Here is a 21454-nt window from a genome sequence, read left to right on the forward strand (position 1 = left end):
TAACTTGTTTTCCTCACAGTGTGATCAACTATAGCCAAGGAAGGAAAGGTTACATTTATCAGTCAAAGTTTGCTAAAGGCCCCCTAGGTAACTGAACCCTCAGGAGAAACAATCGTCATGTATTCTTTTTCTGTTGTTTCAGTATCTTCGTAAAGAGTCATTTCAATATGTTTGGTTCTGTAGCAGAGGTTCCAGTGAAGTGCTTATCTTCCTCAGAGGTCCAGAAAGCCTGCGAGTCTGTGGGTAAAGATGGGTAAGGAGAGAGAGGGAAGGAGGCTAGATAGAGGCTCAGTGCTGAGATAAGGACAGTGTTCTAAAGCCTCCTGGGGGTGAGGCTGGGGTGCACAAACACCCACGACTAATCTAGACAGAAACTGAATAATCAAGGGGACGACCAGTGTGAAGTCATGTGGTCACCTTTCCCTCTAGAAATAAACATTGCCCTCAGTAAGTCTCCCCCCGCCCCAGAAGAGCATTAGGAAGGTCTGGAGAGGGGGATTATTGGCAGAAATGGAAAAAGCAGGTTGAAGGGATTAGCCTGGAGCAGAGAGCCCAAGAAACCCAAGCCAGTAGATGGAAGGCAGACTTTTCATGGAAGTCTCCAAGCCCACGTCAAGTTCTGGGACCACCAAGTACAAGTCAAAGAGTGCTCATTTAACCCCTTTGGGCCCCCACGGGAGTGGAGGAAGGCTGGACAGAGAGGGAGAAGGGGCCATTGAAGGTACAGTATTTACTATGGGATTTAACTCCTCAAAGGCCTCCCAGTAGCTTCAGATCTGCTCAAGAATCCTTCATGTCCTGCTGGTGTGCAGCGAGTGGCTCACAGCTTCAAGGCCTCCTCTGCCAGATGGAGAACTATTTCAAACATCCTGCCTCTATTTTGTACTGTAGCAATGCAGACAGGAAACCTGACCCCATTTTCAGATTCTAAAGGGAAATTCTAAGTACCTGAAAGACTGAGGAACATGGTGGCTTTTATTTAAGATGTGGAGATAGAGAGCACATACCTGGACTTGGGCCTGCAGCAGCACCAAATTGCACCAAGAGTTCCCTTTATTTTCTCTCGCATCTCTGTTCCTCCTTTTCTCTCTGCTGGATTAGCCATGGGGACTCCAAGTTCTTCATTGTGTGGTCCTGGTACCAAGATTCTCCTGGGAATTATAAAGCTATTCACCTTCTACATCGAGCACTTCTTATTTTTTCCCCAACAACGTAAGTCATCCTTAAGAAGGCTCAGGGTGCTAGCTCTTAAATATATTTTAGTCATCCCTTTGTACATTAAATTCTCTTTCTTGGAGACTGCTCCTGAGATGGTGTTCACCGTGCTCCCAGCTGGCCTCCTGAAGTTCTGCCCTGCCTTCCCCAACAGGTACAGTTCAGGAGCTGCCTACTTCAGGGTGATAGGTTCTCTTCTAGTTGCTTTATTCCTTTCCCTTTTACATTTAGAGAGTATACTTGGAATACATAAACTTCTCTGTGACCACAGCTTTATTTGCAACCCACAGGTTTTGTTATGGCATATTTTCATTATCATTCAATTAATAAAATTCTAATTCCCATTGCGACTTTATCTTTGACCTACATAATGATCAGAAGTATGTTTTTAATATCCAACTATTTGGTAAAATATTGGTTATATAGTTTTAAATTTCTTGCTTATTCGGAGTCTTGTTTTATAACCAGAATATAGTCAATTTTATAAATGTGCCATGTGCACCTAAAAATTTCTGCGTGATATATATATTCCATCATTGTTGGTACAGTGTTTTATGTAAATTTAGGCCAAAGTTTTTAATGATGGTATTCAGATCTTCTATAATCTGCTGATTTATTGTTGTGGTTCTATGTTACTGATCTAGGTAATTCAGATTTTTCTATTTCTACTTAGATTTTTGGAATTTCCCTTCATATGTTGCATTGAAGTTTAGATTTATAATATATTCCTTGTAAAGTAACAGTGGGTTTTATTATCCTGCCTTATCGCCAGTGATACTTTTTGCTTTCAAATCTATGTTAACATTAAAAAATCTTCTTCAATTTTGCTTATTGTTGTTATGCCATAATTGTTGAATCCTTTCATTTTCAATCTGACTCTTGTCTCTTGTAGGTGGCATAGAATTAGGTTTTTCGTTTGTTTCAATAATCCTTGTCCTTTAATTTGAGTATTTACAGTTAATGTATTTTCTTACAGACCGTATACTCCTTGTTTACTATTTGTCCCACCTTGTTATGTTCCTTTTGCTCTTCTTTCTTCGAGATTTCTTCAAATTCCATTTTCCCTTATATTAGCTTGTTACTTTTACATAAATAGCAGTTACACATGTACCATGACTTATTACCTCTTTTACTGCTTCTCAAGCAATGCTGAGATCTTAAATTTCTTTTACTACTTTTTCCTCTTCCATTTGTTTTAATGCATTCTAATTTTTGATATATTTTATTATTACCCTTTTGTGTTGTTAGATTTTATTTAGGTTTATCCACTTATTTATCCTTTCTGTTATACATAATTCTTTATAAAGTCCTTATTTTCATCTGTGATAATCTTCCTTCTGCCTGCAGGTCTCCCTTTATAATTTAATTCAGTCAGTTCTGATGAGAAAATATTTTCTAAATTTTGTTTGTCTGCAAATTTCCTTATTGCATCTTTCCTTCCAAACAACATTTTCTCTGCCTCTACAATTCCCAATGGGCAGTTCTTTTCTTTAGCACTTAAAAATGTTATTCCATTATTTTCTAGTATCCATTCAGTTTCACTGAGAAGTAAGCTGTAATCTTAATCCTATTGTTCCTTTGAAAGTAATCTCTCTTTTTCGTTGGGCTGCTTTTAAGATGTCATGTTTTTCTTTGCTATTCATGAATTGTACTGTGGTGATCTTAGGTGTGGTTTTCTTTGTATTTGTTCTTGTTGCGCTTTTTTAGTGCTTATTGAATTTATGGCTCCATATATTCCTTTTAGTTTTAGAGAACTCTCAGCTGTTAATATTTCTGAAATATTGTTTTCATCCCAATCTCTGTCTCCTTTTTTCTTTGGACTCCAGTTTATACATATGATAAAAATGTTTACTGTGGCCCATATGTCTCAAATGCGCTTATGTGTACTTTTTATTCTTTTCGTTTCCCGTGCTTTAGTGTTAATATTGTTACTACTCTATCTTCCAATTCACTTACCTCTCTTTACCTGTGTCCAATCCATTACCAAGTTTTAAATTTCATATAATTTTTAATTCTATCAGTTCAACTTCAATCAGTTTATAGTTTCTAGTTGTCAAGTTAAATTCTTCACCTTGTCATCTATTTTCTTGAACTTGATAATATTTACCAAAATATGTAAGATCTTTAATGTTTAGGCCATCTATGATTCTGATTCTGTTTTGTTTTTTATTCTAATTCTCCTTTTCTTGGTAGTCTTGGTGGTTCTTCAGTGAATACCAGACTTGGGATATGACAAGTTGTAGAGAATCTGAATGACATTACAGTTGCCCTTTGGACAACCTGGGTTTGAACTGCACAGATCCACTTATACATGGATTTTTTTTTTAATAAGTAATACAGTACTACATGAGCTGTGGTTGGTTGAATCCTCAGATTCAGAAACACAGATAAGAAGGGCCGACCATAAAGTTATATGTGGATTTTTGACTGCACAGGGAGTCAGCGTCTCTAACTCCTACGTTGTTCCAGGGTCAACTGTATTTTCTTGAGGAGAGAATTTCCTATTCTTAGGTAGGGAGCAGAGGGGAAGATCACCTCAGTCACCTGGACCAACTTCATACTCATTTTTCTTCTTTATAAGGTTCAATGTAGATGTTGCATCAACCTTCCTAACACACAGACACACAGACACACACACACACACAGACACATAGACACACACACACACACACGTAGAGACTTCCAATGTCCTAATTCATATCATTAGTTTTCCATTGGGCCACAAATCTTTCATAGGTTCTGAACCCCAATTTTGTCTCTTCAGCATTATGAGCCAACTAAGTCTTTGCTTTGACTTCAGTTAGCTTTTGTTTGACTTCTTAGCATCTTGTCTTGTCTACCTATTATACATGGAAAATACTGCAAGGGAACACTGTTGCTGAATCCAGCTCCGTTCTCTGAATCTTTACTCTCTCTGTGATTTTGGTCCTTAAAATTCTAGCTGCCTTGTTATTTCTCAATTCCAACTCTGCTTTCCTTAGTCCTATGACATTGTCCTAAGTTCTACTGGCTTTTCTACCTCTTAGGAGCCACATTTGGTTTCTCAGACTTTTGCTCTTCATCAGTAGTTCCTAAATGACTGGGCTAGAAACGCATGTGCAGAATATTGTTCTCACTTCAGTGAGTTTCTTTCTCTATTTTACTTTTCTAGGTCATGGCTACCTCAGTAGCTTTCTAACGCTGACAGTCAAATGTTGCTTATGATTTATCTGGCCTTTCTAGTATGTTTTCCTAAGGTAAACTGATATAGTTGGAAACAGAAGTTCGTACCCACCATTTAAAAAATTCTGTTTTGTCTTTCTATGAATTCTCTTTTTGTCCCATCTTCTGTCACTTTTTCCTACCCAAAATTCCCATTCTCACAGATAGATTATTTTAAGATTAAAAATTATTATTAAGCTAATACTTTAATTTTGAAAGGAATTAATTTTGCTTTGAACAAGAACACAGATTGGTGAATGGAATATGGAAGATTCCTTAAGACCTTTTTCATCTCTAAGAGTAGTATACAACCATCGGTACCATCATAAGTTTGTCAACTATGGAAGAAAGCAGTCTTTATAAAATCAGCATTTTTTTTCTTATTTTTTTTATTTTTTTGGGTGTCACCAGGAGTTGCCTTAGACCACAACTCCTGGCAACACCAAATATAAATGAACCCTGTTACCCATGGGCGTTTACTTGGCTCTGCCACCCTAAGATTGGCCTCCTGGCTCCTTAACCCCAGGGGACTCTAAGCCCTGGGCCACATTCTTGAACCCAAGCCCTGCTCCTCTGTCAGTGGGCAGAATAATCCTGATACCCCCTGGACCAGGGACTGGGCACATGGCCCACATCTACCACCACACGGGTCAGGGCGAGAGGGAAGAGGGACCTTGACATTCTCTTCTGGTTTCCCTCTGGGGCTTGGAGTCAGATCCAGGCAAAGACCCCTCCCTTCCGTGTGGAGCTCCTGGCCCCTCATTTGCAGCGCCCAAAACCTGCCTCTGGGGAACCCCTCATTTTGGTCCTTTCTTTGGCTGAGGGTGCTCAGGAAGGAAGCACTGCTGAGACCCAGAATCCCAGGCCAGAAGATGCCCAACAAAGTAGGCTAGGCCAGCCCCAGGACATGATACCGGAACTCCCTCCTAAACAAGACTGAACTCATCACACAGATGGGGAAACTGAGGTCGAAGAGGGCAACGGCTTACTGGCGGAGCCTGGAGCAGAGTCTCTAATGGACACATTCCATGTTACCACCAAAACATGGGATTTCTAGAGTGCAGCTCACCCCGTGCTGACCCCCCCGTCTTAGCCTGGCCACCAAGGTCTCGCCTCCATAATCCCATCCCATGACACCCCCTTCCTGTGTCCCACACAACAGCCAGATTAGACCCCTTGCCCTCAGGCTGTCGTTCACAGGGCTCCTTCTCCCCGAAGCTCCTTCTCCCACCTCTGCCTGCCCAAGTTCAACCAGCCTCTTTAGGGTCCGGCTCAATGCCAGCTCCTTCGTGAGCCACCCAGAGCCCTCATGCTCCTCTAACCTTCCGAGGTGCTTTGCCTCCACCCTCATACCCTGCGCTCTGTTGTCCACGTGAGCTGTGGTTACGGTGTGTGAGCTTCCTGAAGCCGCAGACCACCTCCCCTCTGGGCCCCAGCACCTGGCGCAGTACCCAGCACTCAGTAGGTGCTCAGTAAAATCTCCTCCTCATCTGATGCCCTGCCATGTCCTACCGATAACTGACAATAATGCCTATTGTTTATCGAGCATATACCATAAGCCCGGCTCTGGTACTGTCTCCCATCCTCATGTGATGGACCCAGGTCACAGAGGTTGTGTGACTTTCCTGAGGTCACAGCTCTGGAACTGGAACCCCACTGGTTCTTGTGCCTATATGAGTCTCCTTTCCTTCCCACTCACCTCTTCTAGGTCAGACCACCATCATTTCCTCACCCTGTCCTGTCACTAAAGACTTCCCATGACTCCTTGTAGCCCACTAGACAAAATCTAAACCCCTGAGCATGGCATCTAAACTCTGTGACATCTGGCTCCTTCCCTCTTTGCAGCTTCTCCTGTAGTCTCTGAGCATCATCTCAGTTTCCAGCCTACTGTACCTTGATTTACTTGTAGGCTCTGCACATGCTCTGCCCTCTGCCTAGAACACCCTTCCCCTACTTTTCCTACACATCTCTCAACATCCAAGATCAAGGGTTACCTTCCATTCTAGTCAGATGAGACAAGCAGCAAATGAATTGGACACAAAATTGAGAGCTCTACGAGGGAAGGACCTGTGTCATCATAGTATCCCCAATGCTTAACCCATAATCAGTGCTCAGTCAACATTTGTTGAATGAATAAATGAATACTCTACATATTCTTGTTGACTACACGGAGAAATGGCAAAAGAATACAAGGCCACAGTATGCAGGGCTGGAGGTGGAAGGGAAAACACTGAGGCCAGGAAGGCCAAGGACGTGGTGGAGTACAGTGACAAGTACTTCAGGGGCTGCTCTGCAGCAGAGCCACGCTCTTGGCAGAGGGAGTGTTTGTGAGAGACAAAGGAAGGAAAGTGATGGTGTGAGGGAGGCTCTGAAAGTATGTGTGTGTGTGCACGCACACGTGCATGTGAGAAGGCGGTGGGGATGTATGCGGGGGAGTGTGCGTGTGTGAGTGTGCTGCATTTGTGAATCAGTCTGTGAGAGTGGTGCTGAGGAAGTATGTGAAGGAGCACGTGTACGTGGCTTGTGGGTCTGTGGCGGAGAGCCCGTGCGTTCTATTTGTGCATGGGGGTCTGCGTGAGAAGGCGAGGGTGTGGGCCACAAAGGCTGTGCCGGAGGTTGTGCATGTCTGCGGGGCAAGGGGGTGGGGACAGTGATTGATTGAGAAAGACAACAAGGAGGGGACACCTGAGGGGGGTGTGAGGGAGAAACCGTAAGTGTGCGGGCGTGGAGGGTGTCGTGAGCACGTGCAGGAGGAGACGGTGTGACCGTGAGTGTGCATGACGCGGAGGGTAAGGTAGGATGTCAGGGCGCTGCTGAGGGTGTGGCTGCATGGCCTCGGCCACGGGCCGGGAGCCAGAGGTGGGGACTGGCCCTGGGCCCAGGGTGGGGGGCTCTGACCGAGCAGAAGGTTCCTCAGAGTTCTCCCTGGAGCCACGGGCGCCAGATCACCACGTCCCCAGGTAGAGAGGTCGAGCAGGAGGCCCAGATGTGTGTGTGCACCTCACATTTTGTCCACAGCAAAACCTCTGGGCATTTGTCTTTGTCTGTGTCCGGGTGTGCACGCCTGTGCTTGTGTGCGTGCTGCCGGCTGTGTGTCTGTGCCTGTCTTTGTCTCTGTATGTATCTGGGCCTTTGTCTCAGTGTGTGTGGCCGTTGGTCTAGGCTTGCCCACAAGACTGTGTCTGGGGTTGTGTGTGTCTACGTATATCTGTGCCTGTGGGGCACCGGGCGTCCTTGATCTGTGCATGTCTAGGTAAGGCTGCGAGCGTCCCCCTGGACCGCCTGTTTGTATCTCTGTCTGTGTGGCCTTAGTGTGAGTGGGAGAACGTTGTGCTTTGGAGACTGTGGATCTAGATCTCGGTGTATCTTTAAGTGTGAGTGTGTGCTTGTGTATCTGCATGTGAGAGTCTGCCATGCGTTGTAGCATGGAAATGCTTATGTGTGTCTGTGGAAGGTGCGTTTGTGAGACCAAGGATCTCCGTGTGTCTCTGTGCCTCTGTGTGTGTGTGTGTGTGTTGGGTGTGAGGGGTTTGTCACAGACTGGTGAGCAAGTTAATCTCAGACTCCGTGACACGTGGAATAAAATCACGCTCCCATAATGGAAGAGAACCAACTCTTCACCCTCTGCCCTGGGGGAGCCAGTGGGGGCCAGGGCCAGGCTTAGGCCCCTATGCAGGGCCCCCTGTGGCCTCAGCACCCTACCCCCGCCTCTCCTCTGCCACACCAGGCTCATTCTGCCTCCAGAGTGCCCTGGTGCCCACTGCTGGCTGGGCTAGGCTCCAGGACATGTGACGGAGCCTTAGAGGCCTGTCCTGGGCCCCCCAGCCCCACCCACTGCTGAGGAGGGCCCTGCCCCAGATGGGAGGGCAGGTGCAGGAAGGAATCTTTGGGCCCCTCCTCCTCCCGGAGGGGAGGGATGAGCTGCAGGCCCGACCTGGATCTTCCACCTCTCAGCAACAAGATTCCTGGTGAGCAGGCTGCGAGGCTTGGCAGGGCGCCTGCCGGAGAACCGCCCTCACCCGCCAGGACGCCTGGGTCCCCAGGGCCGGGCAGCAGCGGGTTCCCTGGGGAGCTAGGAGGGCCCCAGAACTTCAGGCTACAGCTGCCCGGGACTATGGGAAAGCCAGACCCTTCCAGGCTCCCACCCCCAACCACAGACGGCTCCTCAGCCCCCCAGGCAAACCGCCACCCTTCTTCTGGCCTCTCCCCAGCCTCGGCCTTTGCTTCAGAAAGCAGACCAGCCACCCAGCACCACCCACTCCCTACCTGAGCCTCAGCGCACACCCAGCCTGAGTTCAAGACCTCACCTCTGGGTTTGAGGGCTCTCAAGGCCAGGACTGTGCTGCTTATCTCAGAATGGGGCTTCTGAGGACAGGGCCATGTGTCCCGCAGCTGTGAAATCCCTCTTGGTCTTAGCACTCCTTCCTGACTGAGCAGTCAGGCACCAGGAGAGGATTTCAAACCCAAGGCTGGGGAAACTGAGGCAGTGAAGCTCTCTGCCCTGCCTACTGTTATGAATCAGAGGCCAAATCCAGTAGTCTAGACACACAAGTTCTTAATTCTGTCCAGCAGCAGTGGCTGCAACTTGTTCTTCCCCATAGGGGGTGCAATTTCGGGGGGGGGGAGGCATCAGTTGGAGGGAGAGGGGAATGGGCAGGTGGACCCCCCTCAACCCTCAGACTTGGATGAGCAGCCGGAGAGCAGGTTTGGTAAGAGATTAAGGTCGAGGAGAAGAGAACCCAGACGCTCCAAGATTTATGACCCTAATTCTTCTCCCTTAAATTCCCCTCCAAGCCCCCCAGCCCTAGCCTGGTCCCTCCAGGGTCATGCTGTGGCCCCAGGCCAATGTCAAGGCCTTAACGCATCCATCAGTTGTTGCCAGGGAGTTTCCACCCCAATGGGTCCCAAAGGGAGGAGATCAACTGACACTACGGGCCCAGACTGACGGGGAAGGGGCATGGCCCTAAAGAGGTGGCCAACAGCCCCCTGCACCCTCCCAGGATGTAGGGGCTCACAACCTCCAGGAAAGAAGCTAGGCTGGTGGGTGGGTCCAGGAGGAGGTGACCTCCCAGCTCTGGCACCACTCCCAGCCCCGCCCTTCCAACAGGCCAGGAGACCTGGGATCCCACGGGGCCCTACAGCTTACAGGGTGTGTGGCCTTGGGCCCTTGCTGCTCCTCTCCAGGCCTCAGCCTCCCCACCACACAATGCAGGAAGTGGTCTGGATACCCCAGGCATCCCCCTTCAGCTCCGCTCCCTCAGTGCTAAGCCCTGCCCTCTCTCCAGTCCAGGGGTGTCACCTAGAATCTGGGCCAGATGGGGTGAGGCTTTGGCAGTTAACTGGAGGAGCCCCTGAAGCCACCCAAGTCAGAGCTGAAGAACGTATGGTGCTCACTCCTCCACCGCACATCCATTTTCCGGAAGAGTGAAACTGAGGCCCTGAGAGAAGGTCGGGGTCTGCGCCAAGACCTGAGTGTTACTGGTGGGATGGTTAAGAGCACGGGCTCTGGGGACAGAAAGACTTAAGATTAAAATGTCAGCTGCAACAGAAACTTGTTATGTGAAGTCCCTTGCCTTCTCAGCCTCAGATTCCTCATCCATAAAATGGGCAATAGTGCCTCCCTCCTACGACTGCTGAGTTGAAATAAGAAAACGCATGTAAAGGGCTCGGCCAGTGTAGCCAACGATTGGACAATGGTTAACTATCATGACTGTGGGTAGTATTAACACAAAGCCAAGTGGCCGGGGGGAAGGGTAGGTGGGGTCCCGACCTGGCTCATCCTCCAGACCAGGAGGGCCAGCCAAATTCCTCAAAGCCCCCCAGCTGTCTCCCCTCTTCGTTAAAGGCCTCTCATTAGTGAGCCTGGGCACCTGCCCCCCAACACGTAATAAGCCTCATTAGTATCTTAGCCCCAAGCTCTGAGCCCAGAGTCTGTGCATGTGCACACGCGTGAGGGTGGGGGGCTGCGACAGGCCACCAGCCAGGAGACAGCATCCCCGCCAACCACACCCCCTGCCTGTCATCAGCAGGGCCCGTCACCACCCAGCTTTTCACCTGCCTGCCTCGCACCCGCACCACCTGTCACCCACCCAGCTCGTCACCCACCCAGCCCATCACCTGCACCACTGTCACCCACCCAGCTCGTCACCCACCCAGCCCATCACCTGCACCACCTGTCACCCACCCAGCCTGTCACCGGAGCTGCCTGACAGGCCTCTGGGTGGGGGACAGGAGATGGGGAGGAGAAGACCACAGGGGTGTGGAGCTGGGGGCCCCAGAGACCCTGTAAGACCCCCACTTCAGCTCGGCATCCTGCAGCATCGCCATGGCAACGTCGCAGCCGCAACCACTTTCCCAAACATCCCCCCCTGCCCCCCAGGCCCTGCTCTTAGCTGAGCTGAGGCTGAGAAGAGCCTTGACTGACAGCAGAATGGGACAGGAAGGAGCTGCTCATCAGCTGGCTGGCCTTGGCCATCCCTGCCCTCTCTGGACTTGGTTACTCCATCTGCAAAATGGAGGGGCTGGAACTGGGGAGGCCCCTGTACAGTGGGTCATCCCTTCCCAGCCTGGATTTGCTGAGCCAGTGGCCAGTTAACCTGTGAAGGCTGGTGGGGGCGGGGTACAAAAGGACAGGGGGTTCTGGGTTCTTCCACACTCCTTTGCCCTGGCCCAGCTCACACAGGCTGGGCCTCTGGCCCAAACTCACATAGCAAAAGAGGAGGAGCAGGCTGGAAGGCAGAGGGGCTCTGCCACAGGACTGCCAGCTGGAGATGATGCCACAGTGGGTGACCCAAGGTGACCCACCTCCAAGCTGCATTATTTATAAAACCCAGAGCTCCTAGGCGAGCAACAGCTGCGGTGCCGCCCCTCCAGGGGGCACAGGCAGCGGTGGAAGGGTGGTGCCTCCCCGGGGGAGCCCCCTGGGGTCCCGGGCTCCCTCCACAGCTGGCTGGGGCAGGGGCTGAGGTGGGAAAGGGGCGGCTGCGCCATCCTTCCCCTCCCAGCCCCCTCTCCTCTCCTCTCCTCCCCTCTCCTCCAGGCAGGCAGGCGGCGATAGGATTACTTCTGCATGACTGCCCGCTCCACAGGGTTTCAGAGACCCTCCTGCCTGCAGCAATCTAAAATTCCTGTAGCCCGGCCTCTCTCCCCTTCTCCCCACAGTGAATGCTCCAGCTTCTACCACAGCGTGCCTGCGGCTGCCACCACCACCAGCAAGCTGGCTGGGCCCCCAGGTCCCCGGAGCCACGGGCAAAGGTAGGCCCATCCTCGGGGTGTCCCTCGGAACCCTCTGAGGCCCAGGCCCTGGCCCATCCCCTCCGGCCCCTGGTGCCCATCCAGCCCCACAGGGCAAGGCTCAAGCTGGGGTCGGGCCTGCCAGCTTTGCCAAGGAGGACCGGCACATACGTGCAAACACACCTGGTGGGTCCTGGCGTGCCTAGCCACATCCTCTGCTGCCAAAACCTGGATGTCCCCACCTCTGCTCTAACCGCCCCCTCCCTAACCCTTGCTACCCCTGGGGTGGGCAGACAGCTGGGCCAGACCAGCGCCTGTGGCTCCCCAGGGCACAAGAAGCAGGCAAGAGATCGATCCACTGAATTTTTTAAGGCTCTAATGAGCCTGCCTCCCCAGACTTGGGGCCTGGGACACAGGCGATCTCTCAGGGACCCCTCCCTCAGCATTGCAGTTGCTTCCTCTTTCAGGTCTAGGGGGTTGGGGCACCTTTCTAGGACCCTTTCCCCCAGCAAGAGAAGAGGCACGAGGGGCCCCTGGGAAAGAGATGGGATTGGGGGGCTGTGAGCAATACCCAGAGGCCCCCCCAGTCTCCCCAGCCCTAATGCAGGCAGAAGCAGCTCAGCCTCTAAATCACTCCCCTCACGCTGCCCTCTGAGGCGGATTCTGTGCATCTGTAATTAGGGGGTGGAACAGATGGTGGAGATTCCGTTTAAAATCATGCATCTAGTAAAGTAACCTTCACTGTTGGAACTGACTCCCAGGGAGACCAAGCCCCAAGCCCGGATCTGGGGGTGGGGTGGGGTGGGAGGGGAAGCATATCAAGCCAGCACCTTCTCCATCTTTTTTTCCTGAAGCTCCAGACCCAATGTCCCCCTCAGGTGAGCCCAAGAAGAGGGGGATTTGGCAAGCACCTGAGAATGTGCAGGCTGGGGGTAAATCCCCCTGCCCAGACACCCCCACCCCCACCCATACACGACAGAGTCAGGGCATGGCTGGGTACTCAAGAGTTCTTGGCTGACACACCAGGATGACCAGGTGCCAAGAGCCCCCAAAGAGGCTCCAAACCCCCAAAGCCCAGGCCAGGGTGCCCAGAGCACAGGGTCTTGGGTGGGGCAGCTTTGAACCAGATGTACAGCCTCACTGTCCAGGAATGAAAGGCCTGGGGCAATGAGGGGGAGTGGAGATGCCTCCCCAGGCAGAGGAGGCTCTGGGAAGTGGGGGAGGACCAGGCAGCCGAGAATGAGAGAGAGCACCGAAGAGTGGGCCAGTGTGTCTGCAAGGCTGAGGCTATCTGGGGGGAGTTTGGGGGAGGGAGGCTGGGGAGGACAAGGTGGGGTGGGGGAGCGGTGATGGAGAGCGCTGAGGAGGGAGGCTGTGCTGGAACGTGTGATGGTGGGAGTGCGGCTGCAGGGTGAGGTGTGGGCGCAGGGCGGAGCTGCTCTGAGGGGTGACTGGGCTGAGGCCCTGTGTGTTTGTGTATGAGTGCGGGACTGGTGTTTGGAGAGGGGTGGGGGCTGTCCCTGGGCCCTTGGATGGCTGAGGAAAGTACTGGAGCTGGAGCTTGCTGGGGAACACACAGAGGACTGCTTGTTTGCGGAGGTGCTGGGATCTGGGGGGTGTGTGTGCATGTGCGGGATGCGCATGCGCATGCACGTGCACGGCCTGGAAGGTACGAGAAGCTGAGAGGACATTACTGTTCAAAGATTCACCGTGTCTGTGTGTTTGAGGTAAATGGTGTGGCTACAGGGGTGTCCTCCTCTGCGTGGGTGTTGAGGCGGTGTGTGTACGTGTATGTCGCGGGGAGAGTTTGGAAAGGTGTAGGGGGCTGTATCGGTGTGTCTGGGGACGTGATGAGCTGCAGCGGAGGGAAACGCTGGGGCCGTCGGGAGAGCCTGTGGGTGTCTGGTTAGGTGCTGGGACTCTGAGAACCTGAGTGTGTGGAAGGTATTAGGGCTACAGTAGGGTCCTGGGTGTATCTGGGGAGGTGCTGGGATTGGAGGAAGAGTTGATCTGTTTCAGGATGTGGTAGAAGCCTTGTGTGTGTGTTGGGGTGTCTGGGGGTATATTGGGGGTCATAAACATCTGGGTTTTGGTTAAGTACTAGGGCTGTAATATGTGTTTGGGAGGGTAGGCATGTGGTGGTTGTGTGTTTGGGGGCGTGCTGGGGCTGTGTGTTTAGGGGTGCTGGAGCTGTGAGTGGGGAAGTGGTTGTGTATTTAGGAGGTACAAGGGGCTGGAGTTGGGCCCCTGTGCCCAGACAGGTGATGGGGCTGCGGGGTGAGGGCGGGTGCCCCTCTGAGCAGGTGAAGGGCAGAGTCCTGGCCTTTGCTCAGGGGCCCACCTGGGGGCTGCCCGCTAGAGCCCCTCTGCCGGTGGTGCCCGCCTACCCCCAGACCCCACGTCCGGGTGTCGAGACAGGCAGTCCATCTGTCTCTTCCTGTGCCCAGGCTGAAGGAGCAGTGCCGCCTCCTCGCTCCCTGGGGGGGCGGCAGCAGATCCCAGCCCACCCATCTGCCTTCAGATGGTCGAGGCAGGAGCCTCCACAAAGCTGCCTGGAGGGCATCCCTGTGTTTGAAGAGGCACGGGCTGGGGGGTGGGGGGAACTGCACAGCAAACAGTCCTTGTGGAGGCTCCTTTGAAAACCACTGACGCCAGGAGAGACCAAGAGGGAGGACAGGGGCGGGTATGTCTGTCCTTGTACGTCTGTGCGGGTCAGCGCCCAACTGTGTGCCTTGGAGCCCCTTCGCATGTGTTCATGCCGGTGGCCTCTGTTCAAGCAGCATCCTTGCCTTGGAAAACAGCCCTCCAACCCAGGCTACGAGCTCACAGCCTCACACAGGCAGCTACCCCCTCATCCATGCACCCTGCCTACACTACACTCACACGCAAACATCCCCCACACCTTCACATCTGCAGAACACTGCACCCTGGTACACATGCCCTCAGCCCCAGAGTCCCAGTCCTTCACATGTGTACGCCCATGACACACACCTGCACACTGCAAAGCCAGGTACAGCCACATGCACCTGTCACATATGCATGCCTCCACACAGACATACCCGACAAGTAGCTGTCACACCCACACCCACACACTCCACACACCTTGGGGAGTGGATCTCCCTGTCACACCCATATCCCACCTCATATGCACTCAGTCTCTCTCATACACATTGTAACAGACACTCACCATCCCTTATACCTGTACATACGCGCACATGTTTGTACACGTGCATACCCACTCTCACCAGCTCTCAGCTCTTTCACACCAGCCAGTTTCTCTGTGTCCAGGCCAGGCCCTGCAGGAAGGCTGCCACCGGCTGAAAGTGTCTCCTGCCTCCCTGCCCTGCCAGCTAGGTCAGAGTGGGGGGCATACCCCCCCACCATGACACCATGGCTCCCTGGGAACCCTGATCTTCCCCTCCAGAGAGAAAGAGTCCTCTCTCGGCTCTGGGGTGACTGCCACTGTTGTGTGAGAGTGTGACTGTGTATGTGTGTGTATCAACATGTTTTGAGAAGCCACGATGAGGCCTGTGTGTCACTGTCTGGATGGGTAAGAAAGCATAGGGACAGGTTCACCGGTTATGTTTGTGAGATTCAAGATGAGTGTGAGAGCAGAGACATGTATGCCACAAAATGTGTATTTGTGAGTGTGTGTGAGGCCAGGCCCCTGTGGACAGGCGTGAGTATGGGGGGGTGCACTTACACAAGGAGACACACAGTGAGTGTGAGTGGGGAGTGAGTGGGAAGTATTCTGGGATATTTTCTGAGACAAGGGGTATGTACATTTGTGAGTAGGGGTCAGGGCTACGAGAGGCACCCTCCGCAACTCCCTCCCCCTACAAAGAGATCAGGGGAAAGGGGGAATCTGGGGGGAGTGAGTGTGTGTGTGTGTGTGTGTGTGTGTGTCTGTCTGTCTGTCTGTCTGTCTTCCTCTCTCTCTTTCTCCCTGACCTCTTTAGCAGCTGGAAACTGAGCCGAGGGTGGAAGGAATGGAGACTTGGCTGGCCTGGGGGTTTGGGGAGGGAAGCAGGAGAAAACACCTTCCAGATTCTCATCAAATCCTTGTTTGTGGTTTGTAGCCTTCAGTCTCTCCTCTCTCTTTCTCTCGGTCTGGGTTTCCCCCTTTCTTTATCTCTTCCTGCCCCTCCCTCTCTCCCCCATATCTCTCCTTCTCCCATCTCAGTCACCTTGTCTCCCCCCTTGGATCTCCCTGTCTCCAAGTCTCTGTCTCTGCCTGTCTGTTACTCTCTCCCCAGGCCCTTCCATTTTTCTGACTCCTGTCTCTGCCAGCACCTCTGTATGTCCGTCTCTCCCAGTCCTGGTCCATCTGTCTGTCTCTCTCCGTCTGCCTGTGCGTGGGTGTCTCTGTCCATCTGCTCCGCCACCCATCTGTCTGGTTGTCTGTGCTAGTCCTTCTAAGGGTGCCCACTCGCTCACCAAGACACCCTCCCCCAGGTCAGCAAAGGCTTCTCCTGGCTCAGGGGGCGGGGAGGGGGTGCAGAGCTGCAGCTTCTGGAAGCTTCAGTAGCAGCTGGCTGACCTGGGAGTTCGGGGCCAGCCAGCTGCAGAAGTGGCCCCTCCCCTGGGCTCCCAAGCCAAGGACCCCAGAGCAGAGAGAGGAGAAAGCAGGGCCTCACTGCAGCTGAGTCTGTGTGTGCGCGCGTAGGGGGAGGCAGGGGGCCTCACTATGCCTTCACTTCACCGTTCCCCCCAAAGCCAGGCCCTGTAGGAGAGGAAGCTTCAGTGCCCACCTCCCTCATCCCCTCACCAATGGAAGAGATGCTGGGGATCCAGGAGGGAAGGGCTGGGGGATGCCAGGCCTTGGACGAAGCCATAGCTTCCTGTCAGACGGGTGGGAGGGGGGCTCCTTCCCTCCTCCCTCCCAGGCAGTCCCTGGGGATCCCTCCAGTGCTGGTCCCAGCTCCGGACACGAGGGGCCCCATAGGCAGTTCTCACCAGCTCCCACAGGGACCATTCCTACCTCCCAGCTGCCCCAGAGCCTCTGACCCACAGGGATAAGGCAGGGGGGGTGGATCACAAGGGTGTCTCCTCCCTCCCCAAATGGAGGTTGGCTCTGGACATCTGGAGTTCGTGGCCCTGTCTACGCCCTGGCCATCCTGAGAGGCCCCAGGCAGTCCACCTACCATTGCCAGCCCGGCACCACACACACACACACTGCACCCCAGCACTCGTGGCCCACCACCGCCACTCCCTGGCCCAGCAACTCTGAGGGCTCGAGAGGAGCCCTACCGCGGAGACCTGCACCCTACACTGACTGGTGGCAGCCTCCAGCAGGGCCCCCGGCACAAAGCCAGCAGCTGGAGGAAGTACCCCCAACACTTCCCAGGAAGCTCTGTTCCTCCCTCTCTAAGAAGAGCTCACAGTCCAAATCCCACAATAGATGGGGAAACTGAGGAAGGGATGGGATGACACAGTCATTCTTCCTGAGACCCTGGGGTGGGATCATAAATGAGGAATACGGAATGAAAAGGATGCCGCAGGGGCAGAATCTGGCTCCTTCCTGACCTGCCACGGGCAAAGTCCATGTTGGCTGCACAGCCCTGCACAGCCCTACCGCTGGGCCAGGGCCAGGGGCTGGCTCCCTCCCTCTCCTCACTTCTGAGCAGCCCTCCCTGCCCTCTCCCTCCCAGCTCTGGCTCTCTCATCCTCAGCTCTTGGAAGCCTGACTCACTGTTTCCCCTCCTCTCTCCCCTCCCTCCCTCTCTCCCGGCAGCAGCGCCTCCCCCTTCCCTGGGGGGGCTCTGGCCACAAGGGTGCCCGCCTGCTCCTCTCCCCAGGCTCTGGCCCCCTCCGCACCCAGGAGGCCCCCCGCAGCTGTTCCAGCTCTCTAACTACACAGAGGTGGACGGAAAGAGCCTAGGTCCCAGGCAAACAAGGGGAGGGGGCCCCTCTAGACTGGATTTCCTCCTGTCAAACAAGGTGGGGGGGATCCAACCGGATGACACCCCTGGTGTCTCTAACAGTCCTAATGTTCCCCGCTTTTAAAAGTCCGGTGCCTCCTGACAGAGCGCCCACAACCTGTGGGGTGCTGTACCTGCCTCAGGCTCCGCCCCCAGGTCCAAAGAAGAGGTCGGCTCTGTTCCCAGACATTTGGGGAGTGGGGAGACACTGCCCTGGGGCAGGAGCATTAGTCAAGTGACCCCTGGAATCCCCCTGTCTCCCCGTTCTCCCTCCTCCTGTGGGAGAGCTTCCTTCTCTCTCTCTCCCACCTGTCCTCCTCCCTTTTCCCAGAGACCTTTGCTTGTCTCTCCTTCAGATACTATCCTAGCAGCAATTGATCTTGGGTGAGAGGCTCTCAGTGCCCGCTCATTTTGGGCTGTGGGGTGGGGAGTGGCACATGCCTAGGCCTTCTTGGTCCCCTGGATGCCATCTCCAGGGGCTGTGATCCTGGCTCTTCTCCTTGACCGTTTTCTCTCTCACCCCCTCATCACTGGCTTCTGTCACCATCTTTTCCTCTTTCCACCTCATGTCGGGCTCTCTGGGTCTCTTTCCTCCCCACCTCCCCCAGCTCTCTCCCTGGGGGGCCCATCTGCTGACATTAGCAACAATGTTACCGTTGCTCCCCCCCTTCAGTTCCCAGCTCCACCCCATCCTGGCTTCCCCTTCCCCAGCTCTGTCCCAAGAGACCCAGGGGACCCAGAGGCAGAGCTGGACTCCATCCCATAATGGTGAGTCTGCTTGACCTCACTAATCACACCAGAAGTGCCTGGGCATCTGGTATGAAGGCATGGCACCCTGTGGTCTTGGGTGGCTGGCCTGAGGCACAGAGCTCTGTATTCCACAAACCAAAAAAAAAAGAAGTTGACTTGGGGTGGGGCAGAGCAGAGAAGAGGGGAAGTGAGGGGGATCAGGTTTGCCTGGAGGAAGCCCCTGTCCAATGGGGAACAGAGGCGAGGAGGTAGTGGCTCGAGCCAGCACTCTAGGCTGATAGAGAACAAGCAATGTCCCTCTGGGGCTCTGCCGGTCCAGATCAGCCCCCCCTAAAAAAAAAGGTCTTCTGCCAGGGACAGTTTGCCCCGCAAGCCTCCAGCACAGCCACACCAAGCAGGTAAAGATCCCGTGTCTCTGTCTCTTAATCTCCTTTAGAATCCAAACCCATCCTCCCTACAGTACACCTCCACTTAGCTCAGCAGGGGGTTCCATAAGCCTCCCTGCCCCAATCTAACCAGGTGGAATGGGAGGGGACAAAGCCCCCCAGCTCCCAAGCCCCCTCACCAAAGGCCCCATCAAGGGCTGGGGAGCAATGCAAAACAATCCTGGAACCCACGCACCTTCAAACTGAGAAGCAACCCTGTCCATCCACAGCACCTCGGGGTGCTGGGGCTCCCTGCCCCCACGACCCTGTTCCAGACCCCCCAGCCCAGCAACCATAATAAACAGCAAGCTCTTTTTCTTTATGACACCAAATTCCTCCAAGCCGAACAGCTCCTTCCATCACTACCTCAGCCATAGATCACATTAAAAACTCACGGAGGGCAACTTAAACACATCACATTTGTTTCTCTCTATATTATTTCAAAAGTAACGGCATTAAAAATGGATTTTACTACAGAAAATAAATATCAACACGTGGGCCGGGAGCCCAGGCAGGGGGAGAGAGCCCACCAGGAGAAGGTCCTTGAGGGCTTGGGCACAGCTTAGGCACTGACCAAGGAGGTGGCTGAGAGGACAGACTACACCTGGGGTGGGGTGGGGTGTGGGGGGAATGCCTGGGGAGGGGGCAATGCCCGCCCACCTGGGCACCTGCCCCAATGCCAGACCAAGAGGGACAAGAGTCACTGGTTTGAACTGGTCCCCCAAAGCTCATGCCCTCACTGATCTTTGCAACCTCTGGAGGGTAGGAGCTCTGGGGCAAGAAGTTCACTAGTCTCTAGGGGTTATTCCAACTATTGACACAGCAGAAGAAAAAAATGAATTCAACTTACTATCCAGTTTGATTTTCCATTACTATAAAAATATACATCTGCTCAAAGGAGGGAGATGGCAAGCTGCAGGCACATGCCACCTGGGGGGTCCCCCTGCAGCTCACCACCACAACCCAGCCTGCCCCTCCAGGCGGCAGGGGTGGGGGCTGTGTGTGGGTGGGGGGCAGACCAACTGGTAATCTGTCACCTACAGCCCCAGCTCACACAGCTACACACACCGGGCCACACGGAACAGGAACAAGCCAACAATAGAAACACCCCAAATGCTCCTGGCAGGACTCTGCCCAGGCCCGGGCGCATGCCCCCGCCCCGCCGGCGGCAGCAGCAGCAGCAGCGGACGAAATGTGGCCACCCTGACCCGGAGGCAAGCTTGTCCTCACACCCTGAGCTCTGCACAGGGAACTGGGGCCAAGTCCCGCCTGACACCAACTGGTCCGGCGGGAAACGCCTGCCCAGCCAGACAGGCACAGGCGCCCCAAGGGTCCCTCCTTGTGCTCAGGGGCCAGGCTGGTGCAGCCTGGCCCTACCTCCCAGGGTGACGCCTGGGCCCAAATTCAGCTGGCCCTGCCAGTCAGGCACTGGTGCAGAACGGAGGGCACCAGGCTCAGCCCCGCCCAGCCCCAGGGCCCCCAAGCTAGGAGGGAGGGGGGACTCCCCACCCCTCCACATCTGGCCCTGGCCCCCAGGGTCTGCAGTAGAGAATTCCCGCCCCCGCTTCTCTCTCTACCTCCTCCCTCTCAGTGCCCGCTGCCCGTCTCAGGGACGGCCCCAGCTCCCGCCTCCGGCCAGCAAGGCCCACATCCTTCCTCCCTCAGCTGGCCCCTTCGCCTGGCAGGAGGCTGGGGGGCCAGGCTGCTGGGGAACCCCTCCAGCTCCCATCAGTCTTCATCCCCAGCCCCCAAACTCTGGGTTGCTGTCCCTTTTCCTGTAGAACACGAAACAAGGTTATTTCCTAGACTCAGAGCCAGCCCTCTGCCCCTCTGGCTCTGCCTGGGGACCAGGACCCAGCAGGGGAATGTGCCCTTAGCCAGAAAGCAGAGGGATTCTGCAATTCACCCCCAGCTACCGGCCCAGGGGGCTGACAGCTGTCACTCAGCACCCCACCCCCTGGGGAAGAGGGGGCCGATTCCATCAGAGCCTCAGAGGAAACGCATTGATAGGCGATTATTTATTTATTTATGCAAAAGTGAGCCGACTTTGTTCACCAGGTAACCAGGCACGCGGCCCAACCCCTACGGCCCTGGCCGCCCCCAAATCCCTCCTCCGCCCCACACCCGCTCCGGGTCATTAGGTCCCCGCCTCTCAACTCCCAGAGCACCAGCAGAACCTTGGGATTTGGGGGTTGAAGGGGAAGGGCTCCTCCTTCCGCAGTCTCCCCCTTTCCCAGGGCCGTTCCTAAAATCCAGCCTTGTTCTCCGGTCCCACGGTCCCCCCCTTCACCCACCCCCGCCACACACTCAGCAAGCTGGAGAGCAAATTGCAGTTTTAAATCCAAAGACGGAGGGAGGGGGAAGGAGGAGGGGGCGCGCAGCAGCGCTGGGCGCGCACCTCGCCCCCGAGCCGGGGGAGCCGCGGGGCGGCCAGGAAACCCGGGAACCCCCCCTCCCCGCGCCCCCTTCTCGTCCACCTCCCCCTCCCCCTTCCCGGCGCTGCCTGCCAGGCTTCGAGCCTAGCCCAGCCGAGCCGCGGGCCCCGGTGGAAACAAAGACCGGTCGCACCGCGGGCACCGCAGCCACGGGGTCCGGCGGACCGGACCCGGGCGCGCGGAGGGGGCGCAGAGCACCCTCGGTGCGCTGCACAAAACAGCCCGGCCGGCCGGTCCCCAGCGGGGGTCTAGTGCTGGAGAGGAGGCGCCACTC

General features: G+C 54.3%; 1 long non-coding RNA gene across 1 annotated transcript; it reads right to left on the reverse strand.

Annotated features, from left to right (window-relative positions):
• Positions 1-1266: 1266 nt before the first annotated feature.
• Positions 1267-21421, reverse strand: LOC137210263 (uncharacterized). The gene is made up of 2 exons (XR_010936433.1): positions 10581-21421; positions 1267-10533 (listed from the first exon to the last, which is right to left on the reverse strand). It is a non-coding gene; the product is annotated as an uncharacterized lncRNA (long non-coding RNA).
• Positions 21422-21454: the final 33 nt, after the last annotated feature.

Source organism: Pseudorca crassidens, chromosome 17 (genome assembly GCF_039906515.1).
Source record: "Pseudorca crassidens isolate mPseCra1 chromosome 17, mPseCra1.hap1, whole genome shotgun sequence".
Taxonomy (NCBI): Eukaryota; Metazoa; Chordata; class Mammalia; order Artiodactyla; family Delphinidae; genus Pseudorca; species Pseudorca crassidens.